This window comes from Oreochromis niloticus, unplaced genomic scaffold (genome assembly GCF_001858045.2).
Source record: "Oreochromis niloticus isolate F11D_XX unplaced genomic scaffold, O_niloticus_UMD_NMBU tig00001593_pilon, whole genome shotgun sequence".
Lineage (NCBI taxonomy): Eukaryota > Metazoa > Chordata > Actinopteri > Cichliformes > Cichlidae > Oreochromis > Oreochromis niloticus.
In genome coordinates, this window is record NW_020327419.1 from 274,767 (window position 1) to 287,975 (window position 13,209).

Consider the following 13,209-nt stretch of genomic DNA (forward strand, 5'->3'; position numbering starts at 1 on the left):
TCGTCTGTCTGCAGATTCTCTCAGACTGTATGAAGACAGATGTCACAGATGTTCTCTTTATTGTTCCTGAGAGATCATCAGACACCAAACTTCACAGTAACTAAGACTCATGTGAAAGTGTTCCTGCTGCTTTAAGTCTGTGGCTCACATGAACTTTGTTATCTGCTCTGAAGAGGACTGAAGTGTGTTTGGGTTCACCACAACAACTCAACGTTTTCCATCAGACATCTTTGTGAAACCCACAGAAGCACACGAGAAGATCAAGTGAGACCAAAGTTTATTGAACCTGCAGAGAAACCAGATCACTGCTGTGGAGACGACAGCACACTTAGAAATAACAAATAAATAACAGCAAAGTTACTGAAGACATGGAAACATGGATTACATCTACTTTTTAGTTACATAACATTTATTATTGTTTATGTATAAATGTTGTCTTGGTAATGCTTTTATTCTGAAAGGCCTGTTTTCTTGAGCTTCTTTATAAAAGAAAAAAATAACAAAAACTCTCCATTTGAACTTTCTGCCCTCAGTGGTTGTGTGAGGTTTCCTTCATGAGGAGAACAAACAGAATATAAACCAGTGTGTTTACAGTGAATGTGTCAGGTCTGAGCTGCTGTGTGGACCAGTTAGAGAGCAGCAGCTGGATTCCAGTGGTTGGACTGGTGGACGACTTCAGTGAGGAGTCGATGACATTTGGCTCTGGTAGAAACTCTGCACACACAAACACACAGGAGGAGAATATCAGCACAAATTATTATTTTTGGCTCTAATTAGTAAACACAAACACAGAGTCAGTCTATAACACTAGCAATGTGTTAAAATTCTATGAACCTCTCTGTTCTGTTTATATACAGCAAATTTATGAAAGACAAACTGATTTCAAAATAAAAGTCTAAAATCTGTGAGTGGACACTTCATGTTTTCCTGTTGCTAATTCATCACAACAAAGATCAACATGTTCACACAGTCTGCATGAATGAATGTACTGATGGAGTCAGACTTATTTATTTACATCATATTAATTTAAACTGGTCAGCTCCATCGTTTCATTGATTTTGAAAGATTTTCAGTGTTTGGATGAAGTAATTTAACTTTTCTGCTGATGCATCTGTAGTAAATAACAAAGTTTCAGATCACAACATCCACAGAGACGTGCAGCTTTGTGTCTGACACTTTTTAACAACAAGATTAAAAACATAAAATTATGAAACAGACTGTCTCCTGACACTTCCTGCAGAGTGACGATGAGGAAAATCCCTCCATCCTCACACAGTTTCTATAAAAAGAGGAAACTGCTCGTGTGATGTTTTTCCTCTTCCTTATACTTTTACTTCAGTCTCAGTATTGCTTTGCAGTGTTCCTCGATTATCACGGGGCAGTGGCAGATCCAGACCAAACTAACCGCAGGCTAATGTTTAAAGAGGGCAATATTTAAATGTTTAATATATTAAGTGAATTTATTTTCACTCATTTATTATAAAGATCATAATGTTTAAAATCCACGCCTGACATATTTGGTGGCCTGAAACAGGCAGAGTCCATAATTACAGAGAATCCAACGATGACTTTCATACCAGCTTTGATGGGAGCTGCGTCTCCTGTCCCCCATTAATGTGACTGGAAATGTCCTCAAACTGGGCAGCACTGGTGGATCATCTTTGTACGTCTGATAAGAGATGAATGCAGAGTAAACATGAGGCTGTAACTGAGGACAATAAGAACTGATCATTGTTAACTTATTACTTTATTCTGTCATTATTGTTCATTACTGTCAGTTACATTGACTGTATGAATTGTAATGACACGACACTCACAGACACACAGGTCTGTTCAACATCACAAACCGCTGGTTGTCCCTCTTCCTCTCCCTCACAGCTCGTCTTCCTCCTCACTCTCAGGACTGTCCCTCTCTGCATCCTCTCCAACTAACTCCTCTGTCTCTCTGTCATCCTGCTCTTCAGCTCCTCATCATCTCCATCCTCTCTCTCTACATCGTCCTCTACTGGCCCCTGTCTAAAGCCACCTATGCACAGGGGGGTTATGTTCAGGGATTTATGATGTTTGTAGTAAAAGAAGAGCAGCTGAACCTCTCGTCTTTGTTTTTCTTCTCTTTGACGATGATTCGTCTTCTTTTCTCACTGCTGAGCAGACTGCAGCTGATCGCTCTCTGCACATGAAACACAGAAAGATAAATAAACCAGCTTTTTGCAGGTAGAACAGCTGTTAGCAGTGCTGCCACACATGTGATATAAAGAAGAGTCGTAGCATCACAAACATCTTTCTTAGAAACTGGCAGCAGTTTTCAGCAGCTCTGTTGGATTCAGTGATTTGTTATTGACACCACCAGAAGGAGAAAAGCGCACACATTTTACTACAAGGTCCAAAACCAAGACTCTTTCTAACGTTACACACACACTACAATCAGCACTGTGATGAGAAATGAGCTTCACACATCAGTCCTGTGGAGCTCAGGGTCAATGTTGTAGCTGAGATTCATTTACATGATGCTTGGATTCATTCACTGAATTCTACTTTTACTCCACCTGTTTGCTGTCTGGTATAAACACACTATAAACAACATGGACTGAAGACGCTATGGCAGGATAGCTCGTGAAACATCTGCTCACATCTGGTTGAATTCAGTTGTGTACATCCACAAAGAGCAGCAGGTCAGCTGATCACAGCCTGGATACTGAAAACCTGAAGCTCACGTTAGAAACGACTGTGATTATTTTCCTGTGCTGAGCCACTACAAGCACTTTGAAGGTTCCCCACCGGCTGAATGCACTTTAACCCTGACTGTACATATAAAACATATTTGTTTTCCTCTGCTCATGTTCTACTTCACTGATTCAAACTGAGGATCTATATTAGAATGAACATTTAGACTGAAAGAGTTCATCAGAAATCCAGAAATGTGTGTGTTGGACCAAACAGTGATTTCTGATGTTTCTGTGTGTTTTTCTCAAATATGTTTATATTGTTAAACAGACTGTAGTGAACATGATTTATGAATGAGTTACATATACAATAAAGAAATGAGCTGTTGTTGAAGTATCTTAATGACACTGTGTAATTATAGCACATTGTAATTAATCCTGTCCTTTGTGGTGAGTTAAATATCCTCATACAACTGTGATGTTATATTTCTTCAAACTTCTTGGCCATATCTCTTTTTAAAAGGATATTTTAATATTAATGACAGTTTTACCCTTATATATATATGTATATATATATATATATATATATATATATATATATATATATATACACATACATATATATATATATATATATATATATACACATACATACATATACATAACTGATTGCAGTTCTACCTTGTGACAGAAATATTCTTTCTGGCTCAAAATAACTGGATATCATTCATGAGAGATATATTAGATAAGATAAGATAAGATAACTCTTTATTGTCATTGCACAGTCATACATAGTACAATAGTACAATGAAATTGGAAAACTGTCCTACGTCGGCACTACATTAGACCTATTTAAACGAGTCTCTTTTAAATTCCCGCGATGATATCTGGCAAATTCCGAAAATGACATCTTGGCATCTGATAGGCTGAAGGGTATTGGCATCTGATAGGCTGAAGGGTATTGGCATCTGATAGGCTGAAGGGTATTGGCATCTGATAGGCTGAAGGGTATTGGCATCTGATAGGCTGAAGTTTCACCGCCAATGTTCATTTATATGAAGGGTTTTAAGGATTTTAACAGCAGGTCGCTGACAGATCTGTAGACCAGTTCGGGCTTTGGCAACAATTTAAATTTTCAGAAACTTTTCCCGCGAAGTTTAAAAACACTTTAAAAACAACTCTCAGCACCAACAAAACTACGAGTAATGGACCTGACATCAGTCTGCTGCTCTGTGATTTTCACCTGGCTTATCTGGCTTCTCTCGGCTGTCTCTACAAGTGAGTTAAACTGATTTTTTTTGTTTTTTACACTGTAACTACACACTCATAACACACTGCGATCCACTGTAACTACACACTCATAACACACTGCGATCCACTGTAACTACACACTCATAACACACTGTGGTGGCAGAGATAGATCAGCAGGGTGTTTGTGCCATGATCGGGAGGTCGGGGCTTCACCGACCCTGAGGTATCCCTGAGTGAGGTACCGTCTGTACACACTGCTCCCGGGGCGCTGGACTGGTGGCTGCTCGCTGCTTTACTGACTGAATGTGTTAAATGCAGCGGACTAATTTCCTACAGGATTAATAAAGTACATATTACACTGACAACACACGGTTACACTTGATTATCACAGCGACTCTTCCACTGCTCTTCTCTCTGTGTAAACTACGTGAGCAGTCTGCTGTCACAGCGAGCAGGACACAAACTCCACATCTGTGCTGATGTTCGCTCAGTGTTGTACTTACTCTGAAGAGATTTAAAACTCCCGCACCGGGGGAATGTGACGTCAGAGAAGGGGGCGGGGTTTTCCGGAACCTTCTAAAGCGGAGCAGTCCTGGTCCTCTCCCGGTCCTACTTCTTCTAAGTCGTCTGGATATCCTCGTTAAACTTTCTAACAATACAGAGTTTGCGCTCGGAAGTTGTTTCTACCGTCTCTTTAAGGACTGAGGTAAAACGAAACTTTATAAACTAGAAAATCCGTCAAAAGAAGGAGCAAGTAAACGCAACGCTGTCACAAACGAGCCCGAGGTTTTCCTGCTAGTCTTAAAAAAGGTTGTACTTCCGGTCCCAGTGAGCAGGAGGAAACTGTCTGAATCGCTTCACATTTACATGGAAATGATCATTAATGCTGAAGACGTGTGGGTATCAGTCATGGCCTCCTCTTGTGTGTTTTTCTATTAAGATCAGGATCATTGCCTGAAAAATGATGATGTTACCGATCAGATTCTTTCATGGTGGATCAAAATCTGATGGCACTTCTGTGTGTTCATAATTTCACCCATTCAGACAAGATCAACAACACTGACTGACACGCAACTCCAAAAACTAACAGAGCCTCCACCGTGTTTCACAGATGGATTCAAAAATGTACAATTTTGATTCATCATTTAAACCTTTAACCTCTCTAATCTGTGTCGTTTCCTCTTTCAGTCCAGGAAAACATCATAGCTGTGTCCAAACAGAAGACCATTCTGACATGTCTAGTTGCAAACAACAACACTTACACAGCTGTAGAGTGGAACAAAGATGGCCTGGGAGAAGAATATGTCCTTTTGTATCGGAATGGGCACTTTGAACCAGAAAACCAGCATCAACCTTTTAGGAACCGGGTGTCTCTCCAGGAGACACTGATGAAGGACGGAGACGTGTCTTTGATTCTGAACAATGTGTCGACTGCTGATAGTGGAACATATAAGTGTCGGGTCTACATGAAAGGAACAGGCTCATGGGAATCCATCAGCATCTACCTGAGTGTTGTTGATCCTCCAGGTGAGTGAGTAGAGTTGAGTGTGTGTGTGATCAGAGGTGAAGCTGCTTCCTGGTTGTTGATGTTTGTTTCTAAAGATGTTGTTGATGAGACTTTGTAGAAAGCAGCTGGTCTGAGTGATGTGATCAGAGTGCAGTAGATAATGTCTGACAGCAGTTTGAAGAGGAAATGGATTCTGTTCTGTTCTTCACTCATCACCTACCTGACAGCTGACACCTCACACCTGTTTCTCACCTGCAGGTCACACAGGAGGACACACAGAGGATGGATCTGTTGGACTGAAAGTTGGTCTTCCAGTTGGCCTTATTGTTGCTGCTGCTGCTGTTGGTGGTGTTTTTTTAATCTACAGGAAACTTAAACCACAGCAGCAGGGTACATACCAGCCTCCAGCTGAACAGCAGCCTGTTTGAAATGTTAAAATATGATTTTCACAAGTTTTTAAATGTTATTTTTGTTTGGTGCAAAACGTCGACAAACAGTCCAACAGAGAAACAGAGTCAGGATTCAGGATTCGCCTCCTTGAACTGTCTCAGAGGGTTTCCAGCTGATCTGAGTCTCCTGCTGCTGTTCCAGCTTCTCAGAGCAGAGACAGACGAGGACATCCTGCATTTGTTGTTCAGCGTCTTTGTGAAAGATTTCATCACGTTGTGTTGAACAACTTTAAAGATGGATTCATTCCAAAAGAAGATTGAACTAATGTTTTACATTTCCTTCTTTTTCTTTAGTTTGCTTGAATTTCAGACGTGTCCTGTTTCTACTGTGAGTGTAGCTGTTAGCTCGTGGCCTCTGCTCCTGCTGAGCTGAAGCCTCAGACTGTTTCTGTAGTTTATCTATAATCTATAATCTATATTTGTATAAATTAAATTACACGGAGCTTTTATTTATTTCTGTTTATTTATACACTTTTAAAATTATTCCTGGTACAGATTTTATTGTTTTGTTATTATTGATGAAAAAATGAGTGAGTTTTTGTATAGATGAATTTTTTTTTCCTAAAAAATATTTTCTGACCTGTAACCCAAAACGTTGGTTCTGTTCATCTGGACGTAGCTTGTAAATGTCCTGTTTATAAGATTGGGGAAACCTGCAGCCAGCGGAGACTGAAGAAGTCGCTTGGATGTTTCTCCCACTGAAAACATCACGTCCAGATGAACAGAGTCAACTTTTGGAGATTTACTTACCTGGATGATTGAACGTGCATCAAGGCCCTTTCTCAACTGTACAATCTGTTTTTGTTCTGTAAATAAAGTTTAACCTGAATGTTGTTTCCTGTTGCTTCTTGAGTAAATCTGAAATGAAACAGAATAATCTGAGCTGGAATCAGTCAAAAGTGAGTTTGTGGGAAATCATCTTTGCTTCTGCTTTTAAAGCAAGACGTCTTTTTGCAGTTATCGCCATCTGGTGGCCTTCAGAGAGAATGCAGGCTTCCATGTTTTATGCTGTGTCTACAATGCCTCAGTGTGGTGCTATTAGTATAAGGTGGGATGTAGCTTTTGTTACATTGTACCACAAACACCCACAAACTACAAGCATCAATAGGCAGGTCATGTACTTACATTCATACTGTCCTACAAACCACTCAAAGTGCTTTTAATCAACCGCACATTCATAAAGCAGCTTATTCTGGGCACTTCATCTTCATCACTTCATCTCCCTCAGATACACGACCAACCTAGAATCTTCCACTCCAGAGTAGCTGAGTGCAAACTCCACACAGAAAAAAGAAGCCCAGCAGGATTTGAATCTAGAACCTTCTTGCTCTGACAGGACAGCAACAACATGCACCACCTATGGCAGAAACTGTATCTGTGCCAAAGCACCATCTCTCAAGACGCACTCTGACATCTGTATGACCTGTGCTGTTTTCTTTTTCACTCTAGGGAACCTTGGACTTTTGAGTCTTTCTCCTTCGTGGGGTTTACCTGTACAGGTGAGTTTGATATCAAAATCTTATTCATTTCATACAACAGCTGAGTGCTGTAGGCTGCTCACAGAGAGGACACAGGTCTCCTGTCACCAAACCTCTGCTGTCATGTGACAAAGCAGATGTTAGTTTTTAGATGTACTCACACACGAACAGTTTGGTGCAATTAAGCTGTGAAGACAAGATTTTTCTGTTCATAACTCAGCTGTCACCAGCAGAGGGAGGAGTCGAGGCAACAGCTGATCCAGAGAAATCTTCTCAGGGTGGCAAAATCAAAGTCATTTCTTTACACATATTACAGAATGTAACATCTGCATATGTGTCATATGAAATATACACATTTTATATGAACAACTTTATTATTTTCTTTAACACTGATAATTAAACATTTCAGTTAAATTAAAAAAAGGTGAAGCTACACAACATGAGGTGGTTCATTTACAAACACAAGTCTAACTTAAGGTTCACACTCTGCTACACAATACTAACCTGATCTGCTTCAGTTGTTACCTAGACTGTACATGTACTCTGACGTTACAGCGGTTTTATTAGAGACACGGCTAAGCGTATTGCATTTTGCATAATTTTAAACAGTTTAAATTTGTTCAGTATTGAACGGCAGAAATTAGGTTTTCTTTTCGGAAGTATGTAAACGAAAAAAACAGCGGCCGACAGCGTTGTAAACAACGGTAGACTTGTGCATAACAAGCAAGCGAATAATGCAGAAAACAGTACAGAGAGGGAAAGAGAGAGAGAGAGAGAGAGAGAGAGAGCTGTGCATGAAGTGTGATTTTATCATGGTGGAAGCAAAACAGTAAAAGTCAGAGGGAATTAGTGACGATGTTTGTGTGAAGCGTAGTTTGGATCTTCTTTTGCTGCTGGTTCGGTCAATATTGTTTGGAGAGAGATCAAACTAACAGCTTTAGAATCAGCGCAAAAAGGGCGTAAATACAAAGCGCGGACCCGCCGAAACATCAGAATCAGCGAGCTGTCGGCTTTCAGCCCCGACCGTGTCCGTGCCTGTGGCGTGTCCAGCGGGGTAGCCTGGGGGGGCACAGGCCACCCCCCCAACCAGACTGACCACCCCAGGTGCCACCCCGAAGCCAAAACAATAAAATCCAATGAAATATCAAATGTACGATTATGTTTTCACAGTGAAGCTCAGATATCCGAGTGTAAGTGAATGTAGCATCGGCTTCTGCGCTATGAGCATCATGTTAGCAAAGGTAGGAGAGCCAAGCACGAAAGACAGCACCACAGAAAACAGTTTTTCGGCGAAAGATTAACAGTTTAACATAGCTGGACTGGCCATCGAGCATGGCGGAGCTTCCACGGCGGCTAGCAGGTGGATGAGGGAAGGGTAGGCAGGAGGAGGAGAGACCCGAGGCAGCCGCCAGTCCGAGTGTCAGGTGAACTGAACTTCAGGTAAGAAGTTATGACCTGCAGTCTATCGGAGTCAGATATAAACCAAGTTTAGGTGGAGTTTATTTTCGTTGTGCTGACTTTTTACAGTCAGTTACAATAACTCGTACTGCGTGCTAGCTAGCATGACGGAGTTTCTATACAGCTGGGTGGGTGCTATGATGTAACTGATGTTGAACTTTATTTTATTCATAAGGTTAGTTTGTAGAGTTGCCAACGGCTCCTTAAAAAATGGAATGGTCCCTCATTCAGAGAAAATATTACTGGTTTTGTATTGAGCTGAGAAGAGACGCAGTTTGTCCCGAACTTAAGCTAGAATGAAAAAGACACAAAGCTGCAGCTGCCTCCTCTTCTCTCATTCTCTCCCCCTCTCTCTCCTGTTGCTACTTCAATCATGAAACTGATCAATGATCAGCTGATCGGCTTTTCTCTCTTGTTTGTTTATCGCCCACTTTGCGCCAGAAAGAGGAAACCAGCAGATGTCGCGCTAAACAACAGCAGCACCTTTAAGCTTGATCAGCTGTTGTTAGAATTTATTTAATATTAATTGCTAGTATCAGCTGATGTTTGCTGGAGCCACAGCTGTAAAGCTGCTGGTCATGATATCGGTTTGGATATGTGGTGAGAGGGAAACATGCAGATGAAACCAGGAGATGTCCTTACTGAATCATCAGAGCTGAACAGGTGATGGAGAAACAGGTTTACCTTTTAGGTGACATGAATGAGTTGAAGGGAAGTTATGAACTGTTTCTGAGAGACAAATAACACCAGCATCATTTTCTAAGTAGCTGACAGCTGGTAACTGTGCAGGGGCCGATCTAGCAAAGTTTTGCCAGGGGGCCAGGTAGGGCATTAACAGGGAAAGGGGGGCACAAAGAAATACTTTTCTTGCTTATTGTCATTTAAAATATCTAGCTTTTATTAAATAATTATCTGAATCTTGCAAACAAAGTTTTTATCTGATGTAAAATTGATAGAAATCAATTAAACGACAATTAAATCAATTTAACGACCTCCTATCATCTATTATTAAATTAGAGAAGGTGGTAATGTTGGGAGATTTTAACCTTCATATTGATGATGCATCCTGTAATATGGCTGCTGACTTCATGACTATCACAGAGTCTTTTAATTTTATGCAGCATGTTTCTGGCCCTACACATGTAAAGGGTCACACATTGGACCTTGTTTTCTCATTGGGTTTAAATATAAATGATATTCGTGTGGAAAATGTCCATGTGAGTGACCATAGCTGCATATATTTTAACTTGTCGTTTTATTTGGATCCCCCGGCTCCCAAAATAACGATCGAAAGGCGAATCATAAACCAGAATGCCGGCAAAAGGTTCTCTGCCATGTTCGACACTGAAATGACTTACAATGATTTGGATTCTCTTGTCTCATCCTTTAATAACCAGTGTAATTCTATTTTAGACATAGTGGCACCTCTAAAAAAAAGTACTGTCCTATGTTTGAAATCTCATCCTTGGTTAAATGAAAACATTCGTAATTTCAGGAGATACTGTCGCAAGCTAGAACGTTTGTGGAAGGCTTCCAAGCTTCCAAGGTTTATAAGTTACACCTTAAAGAATCTATCCTCTTGCTAAATGACATGTGGAAAAATGCCAGAACAGAGTACTTTTCACACCTCATAGCTTCAAAAAAGAAAGATCCTAAATTCTTGTTTAAAACAATTAAGAGTATTGTTTCTCCTGATGCTCCTTGTGCACCAGTTCATTCAACGTCCGAATGCAATGAGTTTATGAACTATTTCAGAAATAAGGTCATTGCCATCAGGTCTAATATCTCTCCATCATCTTCTCAATATCAAACTTTCAACTTGCTCTCCTCTGATACTTGGTCCTCTTTTACTCCTGTTACATTACAAGACATCAGAGTCCTGCTTTGTCATATAAAACAGACTTCAAGCCCCCTTGATGTCCTTCCATCTTCACTTTTCACTAGTGTGTTTGAGTCCATTGGCCCCTGTATTGTGGAAATGATAAATACTTCTCTTCATACTGGCTCAGTCCCCAGCTTCTTTAAACAAGCTATTGTTGAGCCAATATTAAAGAAACCTCACCTGGATCCATCTCTTCCTAACAGTTATAGGCCAATATCCAAATTGCCTTTTATATCGAAAATTTTAGAAAAAGTAGTACTAGAACAACTTAACTATTTCCTGGATAAAAATGCTGTTATGGACACTTTCCAATCTGGTTTTCGTAAATTGCATTCCACTGAAACGGCCTTACTTAGAGTATCTAATGATATCTTGATGACAGCAGACTCTGGAGAATACACAGTGCTGGTCCTGTTGGATCTGAGCTCTGCTTTTGACACTGTAGATCACAGTATCATGATAAACAGACTCGAGAACTTGTTTGGGATTACTGGTGTTGTTTTAAAATGGTTTATATCATATCTGTCTGAGAGATCTTTTACTGTTTGCATGAATCATGTCACATCAGAATCAACAGTTTTGCCGTGTGGGGTACCTCAGGGATCTGTCCTGGGTCCAATTCTCTTTTTACTTTATGTATTTCCCCTAGGCCAAATTATTAAGCGCTATAAATATATCTCCTATCTAGAGCTGGGCGATAAAACAATAACTATATGTATTGCGAAATAACTTTTTCTCGATAGAAAAATTAAACTATTGCGATAGGCCTCATCTCTCTTGTCCTCTTAAAAAAAAGAAAAAAAAGAACAGCCAATCCAAATTAAGTAGCGCAGAGCCGAACCAATCACAGCCGCAGCGTCACGTCACGTGACTTGTTACGTACAGCACAAGTGCCAAGGCGCACATGTGTATTTGTTTTTGCAGCCGTGCAGCCCGGGTCATGAAGGAAATGAGTTTGCCGACTAGAGAAAAATCAACCGAGAGTGTGAGCGAAGGTTACCGAAGAAAAAACAGATGATGGTTCCAATGCCGGAGAGATTGTCGAACGGAAGGGCCACAGAAGTTCCGTAGCGTGAAGGTATTTCGGCTATTTCAAGTCTGACAAAAAACAGAGTAGCGCGCACTGTAAATTGTGCCGAAAGCAAGTCTGGAAATACAATAAAGCGGTGCATGCTCAATCTCTGACTGAAAGCGCTAATTCGTCATTCGGCTTTTGTCAGACTAAAGTAACTGTTAAAACTGTTTGAAAAGCTAAGCTATACAACAAGGAGAGATTGAGAATTTCCTTTTAGTTCTCAGTTTATTTGATATTGACAAAAGTTAGTCAATTTTGTCTGTTCTTCTGTAAAACGGCCTAAGATTTATTTTTAGAATTAATATTTTGTTTCTAAGTGGAATTGACTATTTAGTAGTCTGTTTTGTTTGTTCTATTTTGAAACTTAAACGCTTTAGCGGCTGCCTTTTGTGTAGTTTGCAATATTTGCCTTTATTTATCTGAAACTGAAGTCTTATGTTCCTTAAGTACATCTACCCTGTTGAACTTATTATGGGAAATAAATATTTAAATCAAAACAAGCTGCAGATTATTTCACATTTTACTCTTGAGCAACGGCACATTTAAATCTTACAAATATAGTTATTTGGCCTATATCGTGATATATATCGTTATCGCCAGAAATGAAAAAAACATATCGTGATATGAAAAAATCTTATATTGCCCAGCTCTACTCCTATCATCTCTATGCTGACGACATCCAACTATACTGTTCCTTCAAAATGTCTGAGTTTTATAAATTGTCTAATTTAAGTAATTGCCTGACAGAAATTAACAAATGGTTATATGACAATTTTCTCCAACTAAACTCTGATAAAACAGAAACTCTAATTATTGCTCCAGACCACATGGTCCCAGAAATTAGACAGCATATCAGCTTCTTAGACCCTTATGTAAAATCAAGCCTTAGAAACCTCTGTGTCATATTTGACCGCTCGATGTCGCTTGAGCAACATTCTAAGCAGCTGGTCCGAAACTGTTTTTATCATTTACGGAATATTTCTAAACTCAGACTAATGGTATCAAAGCTTGAACTTGAGATGATTATTCATGCTTTTATTTCTTCTCGTTTAGACTATTGTAATGGCCTTTTTACTTGTTTTAACAAATCAGCCTTAAATCGTCTTCAGACTGTGCAGAATGCTGCAGCACGTCTCTTAACAGGCACCAAGAGAAGGTCGCATATCACTCCAATCTTGGCCTCCCTTCACTGGTTGCCTGTAAATTTTAGGTTTCATTTTAAAATTTTAGTTCTAACCTTTAGGGCCCTACATGGTCAGGCTCCCCAATATTTATCTGACCTGCTGAAACCACATACATCTTCTCGGGCTTTAAGGTCATTAGATCAGAGACTGCTGGTGGTACCGCACACTCGTTTTAAAACTCGTGGTGATCGGGCCTTTCAGACTGTGGCACCACGGTTGTGGAATTCTCTCCCACTGTCTCTTCGCTGCACGGACTCCATTG

General features: G+C 40.0%; 1 long non-coding RNA gene across 1 annotated transcript; it reads right to left on the reverse strand.

Annotated features, from left to right (window-relative positions):
* Positions 1–260: 260 nt before the first annotated feature.
* Positions 261–4,558, reverse strand: LOC102082813 (uncharacterized). Its single transcript, XR_002060009.1, has 4 exons — positions 4,418–4,558; positions 2,091–2,170; positions 1,578–1,669; positions 261–714 (listed from the first exon to the last, which is right to left on the reverse strand). It is a non-coding gene; the product is annotated as an uncharacterized LOC102082813 (long non-coding RNA).
* Positions 4,559–13,209: the final 8,651 nt, after the last annotated feature.